The sequence below is a fragment of the Schistocerca serialis genome, chromosome 2 (genome assembly GCF_023864345.2).
Source record: "Schistocerca serialis cubense isolate TAMUIC-IGC-003099 chromosome 2, iqSchSeri2.2, whole genome shotgun sequence".
NCBI lineage: Eukaryota > Metazoa > Arthropoda > Insecta > Orthoptera > Acrididae > Schistocerca > Schistocerca serialis.
The window spans coordinates 647,669,986-647,694,326 of record NC_064639.1 but is presented as its reverse complement, the minus strand read 5'-3'; positions in this window follow the sequence as shown (position 1 = coordinate 647,694,326).

The following is a 24,341-nucleotide window of genomic DNA, read 5'->3' as shown; positions in this document are numbered from 1 at the left end:
GGAAGAAAACAATATTGTTTGACTTTATCGTTAGACTTAGTAGCACTAAGATGTCACCAGGAATACATTTTCCATACGTACACATTTTCCACTGAGTGGAGTAAGAGGCTTTGCAATAAGTTTGATGTGGATAGACATCCATCTCATAAACATAACCCTTGATCACATCAGGTTTCTGGTCGAAGACTTAAAAATATTCCTTGAACGAGTTAGCTAATTTATTCCGCTATACTTCTGTAATGTATTCAAATTCGACTACTACACTCCTGGAAATTGAAATAAGAACACCGTGAATTCATTGTCCCAGGAAGGGGAAACTTTATTGACACATTCCTGGGGTCAGATACATCACATGATCACACTGACAGAACCAAAGGCACATAGACACAGGCAACAGAGCATGCACAATGTCGGCACTAGTACAGTGTATATCCACCTTTCGCAGCAATGCAGGCTGCTATTCTCCCATGAAGACGATCGTAGAGATGCTGGATGTAGTTCTGTGGAACGGCTTGCCATGCCATTTCCACCTGACGCCTCAGTTGGACCAGCGTTCGTGCTGGACGTGTAGACCGCGTGAGACGACGCTTCATCCAGTCCCAAACATGCTCAATGGGGGACAGATCCGGAGATCTTGCTGGCCAGGGTAGTTGACTTACACCTTCTAGAGCACGTTGGGTGGCACGGGATACATGCGGCCGTGCATTGTCCTGTTGGAACAGCAAGTTCCCTTGCCGGTCTAGGAATGGTTGAACGATGGGTTCGACGACGGTTTGGATGTACCGTGCACTATTCAGTGTCCCCTCGACGATCACCAGTGGTGTACGGCCAGTGTAGGAGATCGCTCCCCACACCATGATGCCGGGTGTTGGCTCTGTGTGCCTCGGTCATATGCAGTCCTGATTGTGGCGCTCACCTGCACGGCGCCAAACACGCATACGACCATCATTGGCACCAAGGCAGAAGCTACTCTCATCGCTGAAGACGACACGTCTCCATTCGTCCCTCCATTCACGCCTGTCGCGACACCACTGGAGGCGGGCTGCACGATGTTGGGGCGTGAGCGGAAGACGGCCTAACGGTGTGCGGGACCGTAGCCCAGCTTCATGGAGACGGTTGCGAATGGTCCTCGCCGATACCCCAGGAGCAACAGTGTCCCTAATTTGCTGGGAAGTGGCGGTGCGGTCCCCTATGGCACTGCGTAGGATCCTACGGTCTTGGGGTGCATCCGTGCGTCGCTGCGGTCCGGTTCCAGATCGACGGGCACGTGCACCTTCCGCCGACCACTGGCGACAACATCGATGTACTGTGGAGACCTCACGCCCCACGTGTTGAGCAATTCGGCGGTACGTCCACCCGGCCTCCCGCATGCCCACTATACGCCCTCGCTCAAAGTCCGCCAACTGCACATACGGTTCACGTCCACGCTGTCGCGGCATGCTACCAGTGTTAAAGACTGCGATGGAGCTCCGTATGCCACGGCAAACTGGCTGACACTGACGGCGGCGGTGCACAAATGCTGAGCAGCTAGCGCCATTCGACGGCCAACACCGCGGTTCCTGGTGTGTCCGCTGTGCCGTGCGTGTGATCATTGCTTGTACAGCCCTCTCGCAGTGTCCGGAGCAAGTATGGTGGGTCTGACACACCGGTGTCAATGTGTTCTTTTTTCCATTTCCAGGAGTGTATATTCTGAATAAGGTTTTCAACGTCCTATGTGTTGTCTGTTGGTAAACCTCTTAGTCCAAAAATTCTTAACTCAACTACCTCAAATACCCATAGTGAGACTTCACCAGTAATTTTCGACACTATAAACCGAACTTTATCTTGCTCATTTCAGGATTTAGGAAACACATTTCGAAAACTTTTATGAACACCACAGGGTGGACAGAATTTTTCTGTGTTGGAGACGTATGGGATAGCCCAGTTTTAAATATGGTACTTTTGACTTTCGCCGACGAAATTACACTTCGACAGTCAAAATGCCGAATCCCGTAATCTCAATCCTGGCTACTGGTAACCGATTTCTCCCGGCAGCCGTCACATCTCATTTTCTTTCTCTTAGGACCGATCGGTGACAGGACAACCTATCCAGCGATATTAGCTCGGTTGACTCGCCTTTCATACGCAATAATCGATTGATGACTTAACTCTGATAAACGGCAATATCTGAGATTACCTTTTCTTTTAATATTCTGAAATCGGCTTTAATTTGTTCAATGACTTTGGTGTTTCTGGGTATCTTGAACGATTTACTGACTGACTCTACAGAGCTATGTTCATGAGATCGTACCTACTGTGATTTGGTTTCTATCTACTCGTCTGACCCATAAGATAATCGTCAATATACTTTTGGTTGTTAACTGTAAGTTTTTTTCCTTTCTATCCGACACACTAGATCGCTCTTTACGTATGTACCTAACATCCTTCTCCAAAGTATTAACCGACCCCCGTAAGGTATCAAGTTTACTACTTGATGACATCAAGTCCAGTCTCACTTCCTCAAGTTAGCCAACCTATCATCTCTTTCCTTGTTCTGAGCCTTATTTAATCGCCTGATTTATTTCCTCCTTAAATTCTCGGTCTTTCAGCTAAAGTTCTTCGCTGTGTTTCCGTATTAGTACCTCCCGTTCCTCGAGAGCACGTAATAATTCCATTTTAAATTCTCGATCCTTGCGATCCCGTTCTTGACTAGTTTGTAATATTTCATCTATAAATTGTCAGTCTTTTCGATCTCGTCTTTGTTAATTCTGTGCTATCTCCTCTTTGAATTTAATTGAAAAGTCAACGAAACATCCACCCTGATTTCAGTTGTTGGGTTATCCATTCTGCTAGGTCGTACAGTGGAATCACTATTGCTTATCGACATTCCGACGTTGTTACTTTCAGTCGTTTCCGTCGAAAACAACGAGTCTGTTCCGGTCGCATTCGATGATTCTAATTCTCCTGCCCTATTCGCTTGTTCAGCAAATACGTTTCCTATCTTCTTATTTTCCATCTCTGTTCCCTCCTCACTAGTCATACCTGTGTTGACATTCCCTACGTTAGATTTCAACCTAAAGATAGGACTTCTTTGACATGGTCAGGTACTACAAATCACTACCAGACTAAACTAACATAACTACAGATACACAACACCCTAACATTGTTTAAGCTGCAGTATCAATTCAACAACACGAAAAAATTGTCGTAGTCATCCACCAGCTGTTACAATACATTTAACTGAAGCACAGTGTGCTATGATTCAAACTTCAGATATCGATTATTACGGCAAGCTCGTCGTGTCAATTATTTCGACACGTACTTAGGTTTTGTGTCATTTATGACGCCTGTATATGTGGCCGCCTCAGGCACAACATCTATCGCTTTCAGTTCTTTGTAGTACCTTCTGTCAATCCGGGCGTAGTTTCTCGAAGACAGTGAACATGTAACACGTCGTTGAGTACACCATCGCAGGCGCTCATGTCTGTAATGCTGCGTCAAGGGTAACCGCAGACATGGTCTCCGAGCTGATAGTCCATGCTGCTGCAAACGTCGTCGAACTGTTCGTGCAGATGGTTGTTATCTTGCAAACGTCCCCATCTGTTGACTCAGGGATCGAGACGTGGCTGCACGATCCGTTACAGCCATGCGGATAAGATGCCTGTCATCTCGACTGCTAGTGATACGAGGCCGTTGGGATCCAGCACGGCGTTCCGTATTACCCTCCTGAACCCACCGATTCCATATTCTGCTGACAGTCGTTGGATCTCGACCAACGCGAGCAGCAATGTCGCGATACAATAAACCGCAATCGCGATAGGCTACAATCCGACCTTGATTAAAGTCGGAAACGTGATGGTACACAATTCTCCTCCTTACACGAGGCATCACAAGAACTTTTCACCAGGCAACGCCGGTCAACTGCTGCTTGTGTATGAGAAATCGGTTGGAAACTTTCCTCATATGAGCACGTTGTAGATGTCGCCACCGGCGCCAGACTTGTGTGGATGCTCTGAAAAGCTAATCATTTGCATATCACAGCATCTTCTTCCTGTCGGTTAAATTTCGCGTTTGTAGCACGTCATCTTTGTTGTGTAGCAATTTTAATGGCCAGTAGTGTATGTTCGTTTGATGCGTAATTACAATGACAGTTGTGATTGTATCCAAAACTAAAGATAAAGATTTTTAATATGCAGGGGCGACATTTTTATCTGAAATATTTTGGTTTGGAGTCAGATAGCATATGTAAATTTAATTAAAAACTTGCTGCTTTCTCGCAGGCGATTATTTAATGTACTGGTTAGTATGGATTCCGCATGGCGCAGCTTGAGCTCCACTAGTTTAAGTTCTATAAAATATTTTCAACCTTTAAGCACAGGAGCCTACTGAAAAACTATAGCTATGCTTTTTTTGCACAGGTGCGAACAAAGGAGGGTCACACTCTTGTAACGACCCAGTGAATTTTATAACAAATAATTAGCGAACTATAATGGCTTTTGTGTTATGAGTAATTGCAATTTTTTAAATTTATTTGAAAGACCGTATTCCAAAGGCATTTTACATTTAAAATAAATATTTATGACTAACCTCCAATTCTTTCTGATGGCACTCCTAATTACTTTTATTTAATAGGGTAATGCTGCACTCATGAGCAATTTAAGATATCGCGCTTCATTTTAATTTATATGAAAATTTCGCAATTTGATAGACATTGAGATAGCCTTAAAATTTCGACTACTACAAGTTCTTTGACTTTGTCCTACGTTTTCGTATGTGTAATCTTCGGAGCTAATAAAAGGAAGCATTTAACGAAGTATTAGTACGACTGATGCTAGCTGAACTGTTTTGCATACGCCAGTTCGCGATACAGTGCCAAAATTTTGTCTGTGAACTATGATGTACATTCACTGAACCCTTTCTTCGTCGAATGGAAGCACTTTCGTCGTGGGAAAACCATCCTCAGTAGGTGTCTATGACGGTAGTAATCCCTTGGGTCTGTTATTGCCATAGCTTCTGAACCATTAGGTACAGTGCTTAGTTCTTCTTCGATGAGAAAATTTCCTGGTGTCCAGGAGGCCACCTGTTCACCGTCGCACTGCATCTGAGTTCGGAATCTGAACGCAGCATCGATGTCAACCTCCTGACACCAGCGACAATCCCAAAACGTTCTGTAGGCAGCGTTTAACTGTAGCTGTCGTCCTCTCCCACCATAATCATACTACTCTGCCGTCAGAATTACGTTCTAAGATAAAAAAATTATTCTCCATGTAGGTATAATTTCGAATAAACTGGATGATATCTTCAAGACGAAGAGCTTCACAAATCGAGCAAGTCATTCACGTGTTAGTCTATCTTAGGCCCTTATGCAAGTAAATATTCGGCGTACCATTGATGTCTTTCTATGGGATATAGTGCGAAATTTTGTCCAGTCACCGCTTTGGATCGTCAAAATCCCAAGCTGGTTGGAGGACCCTGCCCATAATGCTCCAGACGTTCTCGACTGCGGAGACAACCGACCACCTTGCTGGCCAAGGAATAGTTTGTCAAGCACGAAGCAGCAGAAACTCTTGCCATGTGCGGATGAGCATTGCATTATGTTGCTAGAACGTAAGCCCAGGATAGCTTTCCATGATGAGCAACAAAACAGGGCATAGAATATCGTCGACGTACCGCTTTGCTATAAGGGAACCATGGATAACAACCAAAGGCGTCATGCTATGAAATGAAATGGCGCTCCAGACAATCACTCCTGGTTGTCGGGGTGTACGGCGGGCGTTATTAAGTCCGGGGCGCTTCCAGACTCGTCGTCGCTGGTAATTGGGGTTTATTTCGAAGCGGTATTCATCACTGAAGACAGTTCTGTTCAATGACACTGTGGACGAATTAGAACACTGCAACTGTTGAAATTGTGGACAATTTATAACGAATTACCTGCTGTAGGCATGACATTTCAAGGTGCCCGGCATCTTCAGTTTTTTTTATATTTACTCACATGTCGAGGACGTTGTTTCTCTGCTAACGGTCCTACAAAATTAAGTGAGAATACGATGTTCGCGACGCGCAAATAAATATAAAATTCTGAAAATGAGGTGAACATAAAATGAATGCACTCTCAAAAACGCTTGTTTTGAGGCATAATTTGCTGGTGTGGCGTGTCGGCAAAGCGGGGGTGGAGGGAGGGGGGGACGTATTTATTTAGATGACCTATCCCGTAACATTAATGTCACGGACGCCATACTTTTGACTCGACGCGCTAGGAACGCTGCTATCGCGTCACGTGAGTAGACGGCCCTCTAGCTTACAGTATGTAAGTATGTGAATCAGGACCGGTTGTCGCCATAGGCTGCTCATGCCTGCTTTATAGAGTTACAGGAACCGCTATCTATTACAATCGCACAACAAAGAGAACAAGGGAGGGAAACTGAGGTGCGAGTGCTTTCCAACGCGTCGCTACTTCGAAAAGTCGCGGAAGAAAATTTGATATTCAGATAATATTGCCGAACAGATTGTCAGGGGACTGACAACTTCTACGTGTTCCCTGTTCTTTGTTTTAAGTAGTCAGTTTCGTATTGTTAGACAATGTATGTTACGCTGTGTTTTTGACGCAATTATTATGCGGGGTCCGACATGTTTTATTTCGGTTGATTCTTTGTTTAGTCATTATTTCTTTATCTGTAGTCGAGTGAGGAACAATTGACTTTCAATGTCTATATTTGCAGATTTGTTGATCGTACTAGCATAACCTGTTGAGACTATCTTTCGCAGACTGACTAGCTTAATTAACGCGAGAAACGCATTTGTGCTCAGGCTTCAGCCGCTGAACTGCACCTCCCGTACCACATTTCGCGTCGCCTGTGCCAACTTCTTTTGTGCGAACAGTACCTTACATCGGTCACTCCCAGAGAATGAAGTCACAGTGACCCGCTTCCGAATAGGACCTGTCTGTTAACACATGATTTACTAATCCGGTATGGAGGCCCCAGATGATTCTGTGGCCTGGTGCTCAGCAGGAGCTGAGTATTTTATATTCACACCAGAGAGAAACGGCTAAAGTAAGTGAGGGCACATCCTCCTTCTTCGTGAATGAAGAGGAGAGTGTTATACATCATTTGGAATTTTATGCCTCTTTTGGACTTCAACCTAGTCTTATGTAGCCAGTTTGGGTATGTCACACAGTGGAAGGCTTATTCGTCTTTTGTTTAGTGCTTTTTTAGGGGTTATCAGTCTTTTGACTAGTTTGATACGACCCGCCACGAATTCCTGTCCTGTGCCAACCTCTTCATATTAGAGTAGCACTGCAACCTACGTCCTCAATTATTTGCTGGATGCATTCTAATCTCTGTGTTCTTCTTCAGTTTTTGTCGTCTTCAAAATCCCTCTAGTACCATGGAAGTCAATCCCAGATGTCGTAACACATTCCTACCATCCTGTCCGTTCTTCCTGTCAGTACATTCCACACATTCTTTCCTCTCCCATTCTGCGCAGAACCTCCTCATTCCTCACCTTATCAGTCCACCTAATTTTCAACATTCGCCGGTAGCTCCACATTTCAAATGCTTTGCTTCTCTTCTGATCCGGTTTTCCCAGAGTTCATGTTTCACTATCATACGATACTGTGCTCCAGATATACATTCTCAGAAATTTCTTCCTCAACTTAGGGCCTGTGTTTGACAAGTAGAATTCCCTTGGCCAGAAATGCCCTTTTTTCCAATCCTAGTCTGCTTTTGATGTCCCCCTTGATCCGTCCGTCATTGGTTATTTTGCTGCCTAGGTATCAGAATTCCTTAACTTCATCTACTTCATGACCATCAATCCTGATGTTAAGTTTCTCGCTGTTCTCATTTCTGCTACTTCTCATTACTTTCGTCTTTATTCGATTTATTCTCAATCCATATTTGTACTCATTAGACTGTCCATTCCATTCAGCGGATCACGTAATTCTTTTTCACTTTCTCTCAGGCTGGCAATGTCATCAGCGAATGGTATAATTAATATCCTTTCACCTTGAATTTAAATTCCTCTCCTCTTTTATTTCCATCATTGCTTCTTCGATGTACAAGTTGAACATCAGGGAGGAAAGACTACTTTATAGTTTTACACACTTTTTAATCCGAGCACTTCGTTCTTTGCCGTCCACATTTATTATTCCCTCTTGGCTCTTGTACATGTCGTATATTATTATCCGTCTCTTCCTATAGCTTACATATATTTTTCTCAAAATTTCGAACATTATCGAATACTCTTTCCAGGACGACAAATCCTGCGAATGTGTCTTGGTTTTTTTTGTGTGTGTAGATTCCATTATCAGCGGCAAAGTCAGAATTACCTGTTGGATGCCTTTACCTTTTCTGGAACCAAACTGATCGTCAGCCAACAAATCCTCAACCTTGTTTTCCATTCTTCTGTATATTGTTCTTCATAGCAACTTGGATGCACGTCCTGTTAACCTGATTGTGCGGTAAGTCTCGTGCTTGTCAGCTCTTGCAGTCTTCGGAATTGTATGGATGATATTTTTCCTTAAGTCAGATGCTATGTCGCCAGACTCATACATTCTACACACAAACGTAAATAGTCGTTTCGTTGTCACTTTCCCTAATGATTTTAGAAAATCTGATAGAATGTTATCTACCTATTCTGCCTTATTTGATCTTAAGTCCTCCAAAGCTCTCCTAAATTCTGCTTCCAACATTGGATTCCCTATCTCTTCTAAATAGACTCCTGTGTCTTCTTCTATCCCGTAAGACAAATCTTCTCCTTCAAAGAGGGCTTCGATGTACTCTTTCTACCTATCCACTCTCTCCCCTGCATGTAAGAGTGGAACTCCCGTAGCACTCTTAATGTTACCACCCTTGCTTTTAATCTCACCGAAGTTTGTTTTGACTTTCCTATATGCTCAGTCAGCCCTTCCGACTATCATCTCTTTTTCGATTTCTTCACATTGTACATGCAGCCATTTCGTCTTGGCTTCCCTGTACTTTGCTATTTATTTCATTCCTCAGCAACCTGTATTTCTGTATTCTGAATTTCCCTGAACAATTTTGTACTTCCTTCTTTCATCGATCAGTTGAAGTATATCTTCTGTTACCCACGGTTTCTTTGCAGTTACCTTCTTTATACCTATGTTTTTCTTTCTTGCTCCTGTGATTGCCCGTTTCAGAGATGTCCATTCCTCTTCAACTGTACTGCCTGCTGAGCTATTCGTTATTGCTGTATCTATAGCCTTAGAGAATTTCAAGCGTGTCTTCTACATCTACATTTATACTCCGCAAGCCACCCAACGGGGTGTGGCGGAGGGCACTTTACGTGCCACTGTCACTACCTCCCTTTCCTGTTCCAGTCGCGCAAGGTTCGCGGAAGAACGACTGCCGGAAAGCCTCCGTTCGCGCTCGGATCTCTCTAATTTTACTTTCGTGATCTCCTCGGGAGATATAAGTAGGAGGAAGCGATATATTCGATACGTCATCCAGAAACGCACACTCTCGAAACCTGGACAGCAAGCTACACGTCGATGCAGAGCGCCTCTCTTGCAAAGTCTGCCACTTTAGTTCGCTATACATCTCCGTAACACTATCACTCTTACCAAATATTCCTGTGACGAAACACGCCGCTCTTCTTTGGATCTTCTCTATCTCCTCTGTCAACTCGACCTGGTATGGATCTCACACTGATGAGCAATACTCAAGTACAGGTCGAACGACTGTTTTGTAAGCCACCTCCTTTGTTGATGGACTACATTTTCTAAGGCCTCTCCCATTGAATCTCAACCTGGCACCCGCCTTACCAACAATTAATTTTATATGATCATTCCACTTCAAATCGTTCCGTATGCGTACTCCAAGATGTTTTGCAGAAGTAACTGCTACCTGTGTTTATTCCCCTATCATATAATAATACAAGAAAGGATCCTTCTTTCTATGAATTCGCAATACATTACGTTTGTCTATGTTGCCACTCCCTGCACCAAGTGCCTATCCGCTGCAGATCTTCCTGCATTTCGCTTGTCGTCCCTTAGTACCTCTGTATGCCACTTCTTTGCGTATCGAATATTCCTGACTAATCTCTTGAACTTCAACCTACTCTTCATCACTACTACATTGTAATCTGAATCTATGTCTGCTCCTGGGTACGCCTTACAATCCAGTATCTGATTTCGGAATCTCTGTCTGACCGTGGTGTAATAATTGAAATCTTTTCCAAGTATGTAGCTTCCTCTTGTGATTCTTGAACAGAGTATTCGCTGTTACAAGCTGAAATTTGTTACAGAACTCAATTAGTCTTTCTCCTCTCTCATTCATTGTGTATAACCCATATTGTCCTATAACCTTTTCTTCAGCTCTTTCCTCTAAAACTGCATTCCAGTCTCCCATGACTATTAGATTTGCATCTCCCTTTGAGTATTGTATTCTCATTTTAGTTTCCTCATATACTTTCTCTATATCCTCATCTTCAGGTTGCGACGTCTGCATGAATACCTCAATTATCGTTGTCGGTGTTGGTTTGCTGGCAGTCCGCATCTCGTGGTCGTGCGGTAGCGTTCTCGCTTCCCACGCCCGGGTTCCCGGGTTCGATTCCCGGCGGGGTCAGGGATTTTCTCTGCCTCGTGATGACTGGGTGTTGGGTGCTGTGCTTAGGTTAGTTAGGTTTAAGTAGTTCTAAGTTCTAGGGGACTGATGACCATAGATGTTAAGTCCCATAGTGCTCAGAGCCATTTGAACCATTTTTTGTTTGCTGGCAGTTCTGATATGAACAACCCTATTAAGGAACTGTTCAAAGGAACACACTCTCTGCCCTACCTTCCTGTTTATAACGCACCCACCTCCGTTACACCATTTTCTGCTGCTGTTGATATTACCCTATACTCATCTGACCAGAAATCCTTCTATATCTAGATTGAACCTTAGCATTTCCCTTTCGCATTTTCTAACTTCCCTACGACGTTGAAGCTTCTGACCGTCCCGGAGATCCAAATGGCGGACGATTCTACAATATTTTACCAACGGAGAGGACATCATGAGAATTCTTCAATTACAGGCCACATACCTTGTGGATACAAGTATTTTGTCTTTAATGCAGTGGTTTCCTTTGACTTTTGCACCCTCATGCCGTTGATCTAAGGTGATTCTTTGGCCTTTAGTGGCAGTTTTCCACTCTAAGGAAATAGCATGGCTGAGTCTTGGTCAGACCTGAAACTTACCCCTGCAACCTTGTGAATATTGATGTTTTCATTTCAGAGGATGGGTAGTGCCAACAGCATGCCTATCATGAAGGTGTGTTGTAACAAGCATCTGGTTCAAGTTCACTGTAGCCCATAAGAGTATCACAAAGTGCCTCTAGAAGGGCATTGCTCTCACCGCTCTCATTTACTGACAATAGCTGTTTAATGAGGGAAGGAATGTATTCAGAGCATATCATTGCATTACAAAGATTAAGTTCTTCACTCATCTTCTTCGGTATGCCGAAATATATTTACTTTTGGGCAACGATGGCAAACTACATCTCAAGTTTTATAGACAATTAATTACCTCAAATCCGCTCTTACTCACTACATCGACATTCCATGAACACTAGAGTAATAGCAAGTACAACGTGAACCACGGAACTGCACTTATATGAAGGGTATACCGCATGGGAATTGCTGGTCTCGCATACCACTTTGTGTTCCCAATGACAACTCCGCAGAAACTCATACTAAAAGATTTATGCATGGGAAACTGGAATACGTCCCCCTCCTTCCCGTATTAGCTAGCGAAATCAGAAGCCGAGCTGCATATCACGTAGTTGACAACAAAACTAATATGTTCTTTATCTCACTATGCAGGCATAAGTTACCACATTCATGACACCACACAACAACCGAACACTCCTCTGAGTTATTTTGCCCAGAGAGAGTATTCAGCGTTGGGCAACGTGTTGCTCATATTTCAGAGCCGTATCATTGACATTTGTAACTTAAAGAAGGTTGCTCATTCAGGTGTCGACGTCTGTGGTGCTATCATTAGTCAGCATTGTAACGTAGTAACCGACAATAATATACGTACGAACAACATGATTTTAGTTTAATGTTAAGAGGCGTAAATCACTAGTAAATAGCTGAGCAATCTAGTGCACCCACGTCACTCGTATTCGACACTGTTACACATTTCTATTATAAATTAACACTAACCAATTAAAGTAGTAATGCACTGTATATACCATCACAGGTATCTTCCATCTGGCATAACATTCAACTGCTTACACTGTTTGCTTTGCTGGTTAGCGCTCTCTAATGCAAAATAAATATATATCAACAGGCTAAGTGTTCTAAAATACCGTTGCGTATTGTGCAGCAGTATGTAAGAGTGAAACTTAGGACCTCTTAAACGGAAGTATGACGTACGAATGAAGTAGACTGCCACAAATCCTAAGAAGACAATTTATTGTGGTGTTGAAATGTCTTGGGTGAAAGTTGACTCTTAGTATACGACCACCTATATTTACATCTCCTCTCGCAAATAATAGCTAAGTTATGGGTAATATGTGAAAAAACAGAGGTATATTTGTAATAGTCTGGAAACGTTAGAGTACTGTAACCAGCCCTACCTCTCCTAGACAGTTACCCATCGATAACTATGTTTGCGAATGAAATGTAGTGTACGATCAGTGGAACCTCCTACATAGGTTATAACAGGGAGATTGAAACTATTTTTAATTTGTTTCCCAGACAATTTGTCAGACAAAATTATGAACTCCTTGAGAATGTATTCTCACTGTCAGTCATTGTAATGGGCAAAAGCCAATGATTTCCAGGAAGTGCAATAAAAGCTTCGAGTTAATGAAATTTGAAAAGTTCAGTAAATATCGGCAGTTATCTCAGTACATATTTTGTTATTTTTCTCTAACATATTCGACTAATTATTAGGCATTTAACTTCGAAACTATATAAAAACAAAGGAGATATAATCTGGTTTATCTCATCTGTATTTCCCGTCGTCTGAGTATGAGGCGTGATAATAGCATGTGGGAAACGACATCATCTTTGGAGAGGCGAGACAGTGGGCGCGACTGATAAGCTTAGAGCACTTAAGTGACTCAGCCACTTAACTGTTCAAGGAAATGGTAAAACGAGACATGTCTTCTCCTGATGCCTCTCATTTCTTCATACTTGCGTTCTCTTACCCGCAATAGAAACTGAAAAATATTTTATTTGAGAACTGTTCAAATTTTCGTGCAAATTTTGTAGGCACTAAAACTATGTAATAACAATTTCAAACCGACGACGACGTAATTAATACAAGCACTGCTCTCTTCACACATTATTTGCTTTTGTATATTTGCGATACAAAGTCTCTATTAATCTGTCAACAAATACCGAAAAGTGTCATTGGTGTTTGAAATGCTATGAAAACTTCACCCAGAAAAATTAGAAATATTTGTTACCCACAGATATTCACAGGCATAAACACACTTCGTAAATCGTATGAAGATCACGTAATGATCTCAACACTTTCTTTCCTTAGTAGACTCATATTTGACATTGACATTTTGTAGAGCTTTAACAATATGATTTCCTTTTTCTGAGCGTCATGCTTATCGTATTATTATAAGCTGCACCAAGTAGTTCATTATAAATACATGAAATATAACCGATTTCTTCCAGTAAGTGCATAATAGTTGTATCATGCCTGTAGCACCACTTATCTAATAAGGTCTTCTGCACTGCACCTCACTTGCTGATATTCCTATCGTTAGGTGATAATTGGTACAAGCTCTCTTTCGTATGTGTATATACCATCAGAGTGTACAGATACACGTATTTACATAAGCTTAATGGATTTAAATGCTGCATCACCACTGGAGCAAAAACATGATTGTCGTTCCTGAAGATAGTCCTCCTTGGTGTGCTTCATTGTGAGAAAAATTAACAATGACTTTTGCGTTCATCTTTTAAGGGAAATATTCGTCAGTAGACAATGAACACTGCATAAGACAACGAATATTACATTTTCTATTGAACTAAATATTAAATTAAGAGACAAATAGCCTATAAAAGATATATATGAAAAATGAGTATTTCTAAACCTAAATTTATGACTTTGATGCCAATTGCTACTACTAGTAGTAGTAGTAGTAGTAGTAGTAAAAGTAGTAGATTTATTCATCTGTAGATCTCTTTTACAAGAATATAGAACATGTCAAAGTATTTACAAGTTTAGACCAATTTAAAATGAGCTGATTCGTATACATAAGTATTTACAGACTTCTAGCTAGAGACAACCATTTGATTTACTTCTGGTGTAAATACTTTTTTACAAATAACTTATTAAATAATGTAATGCCACACTTTTCACTCATATCTCACTATTAGTCACTGCACACACTATACACACATGTTTCATAACACTTCACTCACTACACACACACACACACACACACACACACACACTGTAAGTAGGCTGTTTAGGTTTTCTTATTGGTAACGCCACGTAGCGCTCTGTGTGAAAATCACTGGCTGTGCTGTGTGCAGTCTGTGGCTAGTTTGCATTGTTGTCTGCCATTGTAGTGTTGGGCAGTGGCAGCTGGATGTGAACAGCGCGTAGCGTTGCGCAGTTGGAGGTGAGCCGCCAGCAGTGGTGGATGTGGGGAGAGAGATGGCGGAGTTTTGTAATTTGTCATGAACTGCTATATATATTATGACTTTTAAGGTAAATACATTGTTTGTTCTCTATTAAAATCTTTCATTTGCTAACTATGCCTATCAGTAGTAAGTGCCTTCCGTAGTTTGAATCTTTTATTTAGCTGGCAGTAGTGGCGCTCGCTGTATTGCAGTAGTTCCAGTAACGAAGATTTTTGTCAGGTAAGTGATTTGTGAAAGGTATAGGTTAATGTTAGTCAGGGCCATTCTTTCGTAGGGATTTTTGAAAGTCAGATTGCGTTGCGCTAAAAATATTGTGTGTCAGTTTAAGCACAGTCTTGTATAATTGTTCAAAAGGGGACGTTTCATATGGCGACCCTGTTAGCCGAGGATACCTCACTGGAATCTTCTGATTTTTTCTTGTAGTTTGTGTAATTAGTGTAGCTATTGTTTATTGCTAGCACATAATTGTAGAAAGTATCTCCTTTGTAGTTGCAGTCTTTCATTGTTGTACAGTAAAACAGTTGTGGCATGCATGTAGATTTGCAGCAAGTATTTCGCAACTGCGCTTGCAATTAACTAGATATTATTTTCAGTGCTATGTTAATGTTTTCCCCTATTTTTGCACTTCAAATTGTGTTTTTCTGTGTTGTCGTGTGAAATATTGTGACAATAAAGGCGTGTGAAAAACGTTACACTAGGCTCCAAAGTAAACTGAGAAATGACAGCGAAGACGAAAGCAGTGTGTTAGCGCCACTGTGTAATGAATTAACTAATGTTAAACATAGTAACTTGGTAATTGTGCATAGGGAAATGGAGCTGGCGGCAAACAATGGCGTAGGCAGTGAAACAATTAGTGAACAGGGAAGCATTATCGATCGATCGATCGGCAACAGCTCGCCTCAGGAATCGAGGATGACAGAACACAATACTGCAAATACTGTAGACTCAGGTTTTGGGTTCTCACCGTTTTCTCAAATGAGTCAAGAAACATTTTCTGCTTGTCAAAATGTGAATGTTGCCGGTGCAACTTCACTGCCGAAATGCACTGAGGAACATGTTTCAGACACCAGTGCATTGTTATTACAGTTAATGCAACAAATGGGACATAGGCTACAAAAATTAGACACAATGGAACAAAATCTTCAAAAGTTAGACACAATGGAACAAAATCAGAGACAAACACAGCAAAAGCTTCAAAAGTTAGACACAGTGGAACAAAATCTTCAAAAGTTAGACACAGTGGAACAAAATCTTAAAAAGTTAGACACAATGGAACAAAATCTTCAAAAGTTAGACACCACGCTTGAACAAACACGTGAAGATTTAACTACTGAGTTACATAACATCGAATCGAAATGTCAAAAAGTCTGTAATGACGTAAAAACACAAATTTGTGAGCATTTCCAACCTATTTTTTGGTGTCATGAAAATGCATTACAGAATCACGAAGCAGCCATAAAAGAACTGCAAACTATTGTTCATGAAAATCACGACACCTTGCAAGCTAAAATTGACTCAGTTGCATCTACCGATTCGGTTACGCAACTTGCAAAACTCAAGAAAACTTAAAGAACACAGTAGATTCGATTTCAACACAAATGGACACTCTGAAACTTGGTTCAGAAAAACACACTGAGGAAATGTGTTCACTATCGGAGAAAGTAGCCGAACTTTCGGATCAGGTCACTAATTTATCTACGAAGGTAGATGATAATCTGAATGACACAGAAGAGTGCAAACAAATTAGGAAATTCAAACAAAATCAGAATCAAATTAATACGCAACACCAAAGAGAAATCCGGGAAATACAAATTAATCAAATTGCCTGAACACTTACGACATATTATTTTGGCAGGACGTTGCAAAGACGACATTGAAGCTTTTCAGGGACTGTTAGAAGAATTAGAAATTGACACAAATAGTCGCGGGATGCGAAAACAGGAAAACAATCACTACAGGTCACATCCGTCACAATTCCGTGACGACAGAAACAATAACTGGACACGACAAGTGTATTCTTACAACGAAAATCGTGACCAAAACAGACACCACCCATATGACAACCACTGGCAGAGTAATAATAGTTACAGAGAAAGATCGCATTTCCGTAGTAATGACTATCACAGAGACAATCAGAGAAACAGACAATATGGGAACCAAAACAATTGCTATCAAGGGAGGCAGAATCACTTCAGACGCAACAGTTCGGTGCACAGTTACGATTCAGGGAGAAATTCTCCACCACGTGACGGACAAGGAAGAAACTACGGAATCTACCGACATGACGACAGATGATATATTCGTAACGACAGACCTGAATTGCATCAGAACTGGCGGGATTCTAACAGGGCAGGGCCTTCTCGTCAGAGTGAATTTGTAGAAGTTAGGTCTCCTAATCCTAATAACGGCGCGCACCAACAAAGAGACAGACAATGACTCGCACAGCAGCAGCCGCGTGCGCCCGCTGGCTCCGAGAAAAATAACATAAGACGCTAGCGTTGAGAAAAATTTTAGCATTCTTTACCGATGTATACAACATGATAATTGCTTTGAAGTTGAAACTCTGTGCACTAGGAAGAGTAAAGGTTTACACCACATTTCACATGTAAAACCGTTTATTGAAAGATAATCTGCTTTTTTACTTTGTCTTTGTCATAAAACTTTTCACTTCACATTTCTAGTATGCTTTGTCAGACTTAAGAAACTGTTAACATGCAACAATGTTTGAAGTTAAATATCCAGTCAAGAACCAAGAGAACTTGTTTAAAATGAAATTACGAATGCATTGTTATTGTGAACAGATGACACAGTGTTATTGTGTGTGTGCATTCTTGCTTGTTAGTTGCACGATTACGTAACGACTATAAGGCTCACATACTTAGAACATTTACCAGTACTGCTAATGAGATTTTAATGCAACATTTTGATTAATTTTAAAATACATTCTGAATTTAAAGTGCTTTCTGAGAGATACCAGATGACACAGAGGTTAGTTTATGTGACAGCTACACGATTTTATCACGACGCTACTAATGAGTGACAATTTACAATGTTGCTTTTGCGGTGTATCTGGTTTAGATCTGCACAGTTTTTCTCTATTATTGTGGAAAGTAACACATGTTTTAGTAGTAACTTTTGAGGTGTAGCTACAATGAGACAGCCTTTTCCGTAGCACAACAATACGTTACAACACAGTTCTTTCTTCATCACGGCAATAAACATAATAACTGCGATATCTATACGCAAAGCATTTCACTTTTGTTTATCATGAGGTAAGTACATTGACTTTTGCGGAACTTAGCTTTCGGAGGACGATAACTACGACACTTCCACAGAGATTATCTTAGAACAAGCTGCACAGTTTAGCACTACAGGACACGCATTTCAGTGATTAATTTTGTGCTTAAAACATTTATTTTTAAAAATTTTTGAATTACAAAGAAAGTTTTCCATGATCGATTTCATTCCATTGCTGTAATCTGTAACACCTGAGGGTATAATTACATTAATCCTCAGGGGGTACACGCTTACTTTGTGTATCATGTGTTTGGCAAGCACAAGGAGCCATAGCTAATATGGTATTTGCTTACACAACTTTACACATCAGTACCATATTTCTCTAACACATAATTACACAGCTATCTTTGATCATTTAACTGAGAGAGACAAACCTTTTTACTACGGCAGTGACAGATGTTTACATAATTACACCGTTGTATAACTTCACACTTACAAAATTGTATTTTGTCTGTACTTTGTGAACCGTTCATATTTTTTCAGACCCATTGTGATATTATGAGAACTTTGAATGATATATTTGGTATGGGATCACGATTTTTAAAGTACGTTTGAGGCAGATGACACTTTTGACATGAGCAGAGAATTTTTTTAATTATTGGAGGAAGCTACGACGATTTTGAGAGTTGACTGAGGTGTTATGATGTTGTTATTACGATGACTATGTGTATTATGCTGTTGCGGTATGTTTATGATCAATAAGCTGATGCTATTTGAGTTATTTGAGTATGCTACATATCTGTTATGATGAAATATTGAAGAAGTGTCGACGAATAAGGTAAGGAATAATGAGTAGTGGTTAGGGACTCTGGTTTGTGAAAAAGGTTGTTGGAAACCAAGAATCGTACTTTAAGAGTTATGAAATGTATGTAAATGCGTGAATGTATTACAATGCCACTGAAAATTTTTTGGACTCTGTTATATTTACAGGATTTTGTTTCTACAGATTTGTAATGCAAATTCTTGACCTGTGAAATATTTTTATATGAGACGGTCACTGTAGCGGAAACTGGTGTCGTAAATATTTCGGTAAGAAAGTTAAGTGACCACCTGCACGTAATTGGTCGTGGGCACCCAGCTGGGCGACAGTTGCCTGGAAAAAAGCCATTAGCGTGTGCCCCTTTCAGAGGTACAGGTGGAGAAAAAAAAAGGGAGGCCATTATCCTCGCTATTGACGTTCCTTTGTAGAAAGCATCGCAAAAACGACATTGTCGAACTTGAAAACATATGATTACACTGTGGAGCTCTTAATTTATGATATTTACTGAAATGCCTAATGCAATGACGACAAATATTTTTATGTCTATACACCTGATTATGACTACTGTCTCTCTAGTTGAGAGATTTTTCTACTAACTTATGAAATGCCTCATGACTACTGAATGATTTTCTTATGCTTTACTTTGTACATAGTTGCTTATTTCATTTGATATCTGGTTTCCAGCTGTGTTGCAGCATTGCTTTTATAAAATAAAATGCATTTGCTAATGTGAACACTTTCTGTCAACAGATCTATTAAATAATAATTTTGTAATCCACATTCTTAAAAAAAAGGAGCACTTGGAAAGGAAAGTACAATAAGAAGGGACTAGTAACAGTAACTGGACACATAATTTTCTTTTCAAGTACATGGTAATATTTTTTTAAAATAAGTTGTTGTGGTGCACCACTTTAATTACATAGTCATTAAGATGTGAATAGACATTTCCCTTATATGCATTGTTGTCTTTAGTGTACTATTTTTTCTCCTTGAGCTTTGTCATGTTTAGGTATAAGTTATTTAATTTTCTGCTGCTGATTGCCAGGCTTTGTACTTTTTATCATTGCTGTTTGTGTTAATTGTTTTGTGCTGCTGCATTGCCGCGTCCCTTAGTTTAGCATCTGAGCTCAGTAGATTTAAGTTAGCTTAAGAGGGGGTAGACTATATAACAAACTAACTGTGATGAATTGGAAGAAATGCATTGAGAAGATATAAGAAAATGGTTTGGCCAACAAAAAAAAGTAGTGTACAGTGGAGAAAAATACTGATGAACAAAGGGAGATCTGCATGCAAAATACTGCAGTAAAACAAACCCTGTCCTTTCCTTTTGTGTCATCCCTTTATATGTTTGTGCACCCTTGTGTATTTGTGTTTTTCCTGTCTTTATGTGTTTAGCTGATGAGAGCTATGTTGTAGAATTTTCCTAATACTATGTTATTTACTTTGTAAAGATGTTGAGACATTATTTATTCTGTTTTGTTGCTCATATGTGAAGGTGATGTTTCAAAAGTTATTCTAATCTTTTATGTATTTACTTATGTCATAATTCCTGTAACACTGATTTATATGTTTATTTCTATTCTTTTGTAAAGCCCCTATTACTACAAATGTTATCTGTATTATTATGTTTTTAATGATGCGTTTTGTACCTTTGTTATTGTGTTCTTATGTTATAAAAATGTACTTGACACCAGTTCATCAAATTCAGTAACTTGTAAGTTCCATTTCACTGCACACATTTCTGTTGGTCATAGTATATGGACAATATGTGAGAAGTAGGGACTGTTAGTGTTTGCACGTGTGTTAATAATTCAGCAAGGGACTGGATAACAGCATTGCTGGTTCTAAGGACAATTCCAAACACTTTGTGAGTGCACAAGTGGTGGTTATGGACTTGCTATATTCTCCACAAGAATCTTCGATGGTGATTGTGCACCTGCACAGTCGCAACGGATGGCTGCTGGCCGTCTCTACAAGAACCACAGTGGGTCTACACCTTTGCTGACTCACCAGTACCATTATTTCTACAAGGACTGCAGTGGGTCTGCACCTCTGGTGGCCCACCAATACCGTAATCTCTACCAGGACTACAGTTGTCTGCTCTGTGATGACCTACCTACCAATATTCTTCAAAACTTCAACTGACTCTGCTGTGGGTTTGCTCTGCTGTCTTTCCGTTGGAAGGACAACACTACTTCTTCAAGACTGCATTGAAATCCACTACTTCTGTGTGCAATTTCTTTTACTAATGAGACTGTGAAAAAAAAACTGTAATTACTATTATGATGAATGATCAGGACTGTCTTTATGGACTGTGACAAAATTTTAGCTTTTGACCAACATTGTATCAATAAGTTTGTGCATTTGATTTCTTTGTTATTGTAATTATGAAAAAATTTTTCAAATCATTAGTGGCCACTGCCCAAAACAATTTGTAAAATTTTTTGTGGGGAGCATGGGGGCTATGTAAGTAGGCTGTTTAGGTTTTCTTATTGGTAACGCCACGTAGCGCTCTGTGTGAAAATCACTGGCTGTGCTGTGTGCAGTCTGTGGCTAGTTTGCATTGTTGTCTGCCATTGTAGTGTTGGGCAGTGGCAGCTGGATGTGAACAGCACGTAGCGTTGCACATTGGAGGTGAGCCGCCAGCAGTGGTGGATGTGGGGAGAGAGATGGCGGAGTTTTGTAATTTGTCATGAACTGCTATATATATTATGACTTTTAAGGTAAATACATTGTTTGTTCTCTATTAAAATCTTTCATTTGCTAACTATGCCTATCAGTAGTTAGTGCCTTCCGTAGTTTGAATCTTTTATTTAGCTGGCAGTAGTGGCGCTCGCTGTATTGCAGTAGTTCCAGTAACGAAGATTTTTGTGAGGTAAGTGATTTGTGAAAGGTATAGGTTAATGTTAGTCAGGGCCATTCTTTCGTAGGGATTTTTGAAAGTCAGATTGCGTTGCGCTAAAAGTATTGTGTGTCAGTTTAAGCACAGTCTTGTATAATTGTTCAAAAGGGGACATTTCAAAACACACACATTGTTTCACAACACTTCACTCACTACACACACGCACACACACAAACACACACACACACACACACACACACACACACACACACACACACTTGCGATCTCTGGGCCATTTTCTATACCGCAACTGCCCATTTGCTATCCTGAAAAACAGAGTCAGCATCCCTCCATAATGACTGAGATGTTGAGCTCAGAAAATGGAAAAGGTGTTAGTATTGCACTATGCTTAGCTTGGTAGTAAGTACTTCTCAAAAGGAAAAAGAAGGAAAAAAATATAAAGTGAAGGTGTTATGTGGAATATTGGATGTCTTATAATCATTATTATTATTATTATTATTTGTATAACGTACAAATAACTATACAGGCATATGGCCTACTACGTATATAAGCAAGGAAATAATGGTGTCAATCCTGGATATTTGTCTAGAAACGATAGATATCGAATGCTTTGTAAGAAAAACAAAATTACTAGATAATCTGAAACCGCTGTGAAACTGCATTTACATAAATTTTCTACATATAAACCGATATTCCGGTTGGAGCAACAAATAAATAAAATTTTGCGACCTAGCACATCCTGCTATTTTTGATGAAGTTCGATAATCGACTAAAAGAACTCACTGATTATCAATTTTCACAGTAGTTTGTGTAACAAGGTAAAACATGCATTTGTTGGTGTTAATGTATCAGAATGATTCAAACAATGCACAGTTAGCTGTAGAGTGAAACATACGATCTGGATTCTGTATATTTTTTTTAGTGTTAGATAGCTTTCTTTTGTCTTATTACATTTTTATTCAAGAAATCTATTGTACTCAACATATATATTCATTCCTCAACTTTCGGTAAATTATTAAGATATGTATTAACAACTATTAATTTTTGATCCAGTAGCCATTATGAATTAAGACACAAGGGAATTACACCCAGTGGCTGCGAACGGTCATTGATTGAAACCAGTGGGGAAAGTTGGAAACGGTGCTGGACCAGGATGTGAATCCCAAGTACCTTGCTTATTAGGCAGATGCTATCATCATTAAACCATCCAGACACAGTGCTCATTGCAACTGCACTGACTACCCTAGCATGCCTTCCCTCATAACAAAATTTTCAACTTATCAACAAAACTACTAATGTGATGCCTCTGGCCCATTGTCCTCAGACTCGCAGCATTGACAACATTGGCATTGCTTAGTGGTCAGAGCATCTGAATTAGTAAACAGGAGACATTGGTTCTAATTCCGGTCTGGATCAAATTTTAAACTTTCCTCATTGATTTCAATCAGTCCTCACTTGCAGCTAATGACAGTAATTCCTTTGTGTCTAAATTATTAAGATCTGATTCTTCTATAAAGTGTGTACAACAATGTAGTCTGATGGTGTCTTAGGAACAGATACTACTGTAAAAGGTAAACATTGGTTATAATTCCGTCACATAGATACATCTGAAATTCTTGGACACGAATCACACAGTCTAGGAGAAAACAAAGGCAGCATACTAGCGTACCAGGATCGGTCTTCAATAAAATAAATTTGCAGTCTCGGCTTCCACATTCAGCTCTACGTTCAATGTAGACAGCTTTATTAGAATGACAAGGGATCATCAATTAGTCCTAGAGTCTACTCCAGATGCTCAGAAAGTTGTAAATGATTGCTTTTGCCTTTGACTCGAAGAGTACATCACTGGCACCTGGTCGAACAACCCATATTTTTTGTAATAGTTTTGTCATTATTGTCACTTTCTGTGCCATAGACATAAACTTGCAACGTTTAACATTCGTCTAATTCTTAATGTGCAGATGATTTTGTTTCTCTTTAGAACAATTGGTTAAGTGCACTCCCACTTCCCGAATATTAAAATATCTGCAAACTGCAGAAGATATTTTTGTAGGTATGAGTCACTCACTATTAGTCTTGCACATCATGAACACAAAATTGTCGAAAGGGTGATCCATATCTACTATTATAGGCACAATTCCTTTCATCTTATAATCGTTGACAAGTTACTTTCCTGATGCAACCACTTTAACGATATTCGAAGAGGCACTCTGGCTAAAATGTGATAAGCAAGACGATTAAGATAATGTGAACTACATTTACTGATGGAAAACAAGTAATGCCATCAACAACACAAAAACAAAGCTATAAACAGAGTTTAATATAGAATTATCAGTAAAAGCGAACACTTCAAACAAGAGGGTGGAGTTCATCTGCTGATTAAACATTTTTGCTGTAATTATCAGTTCCTTCATGTTCGGAGGATGTACTGATTGAACAGCTGTGTGTTAAATTAATGAAAACTGTTCCACAGTGCCAACTTAAACTGATTGTCGAAGAACTTTTACAAAAGAAGACATTCAAGTAGGGAACGCATGTGCATTCTATCCAAAAACCAAATGCACCTCAAATGCGAGGAAGACGCCACCGCAAGAAACTGAAGAAAAATCTCTAGCATACAGACAAACAGACACGGCGGGAATTGGTAATTCAACAAAAAGTACAAATTAATGAAATCGTGAATCTAGATGTAGCAGATAATTTACCAGTAGATTAGTCATAAAAATGCGCAGTAGAGCCCCTGAATAAACGTCGAGTCCAAGTATTTGACATTACTTCCGAAGATAATCTCAGAATCACAAAGCAAGTAATTTCGTTGTTGAAAAAAT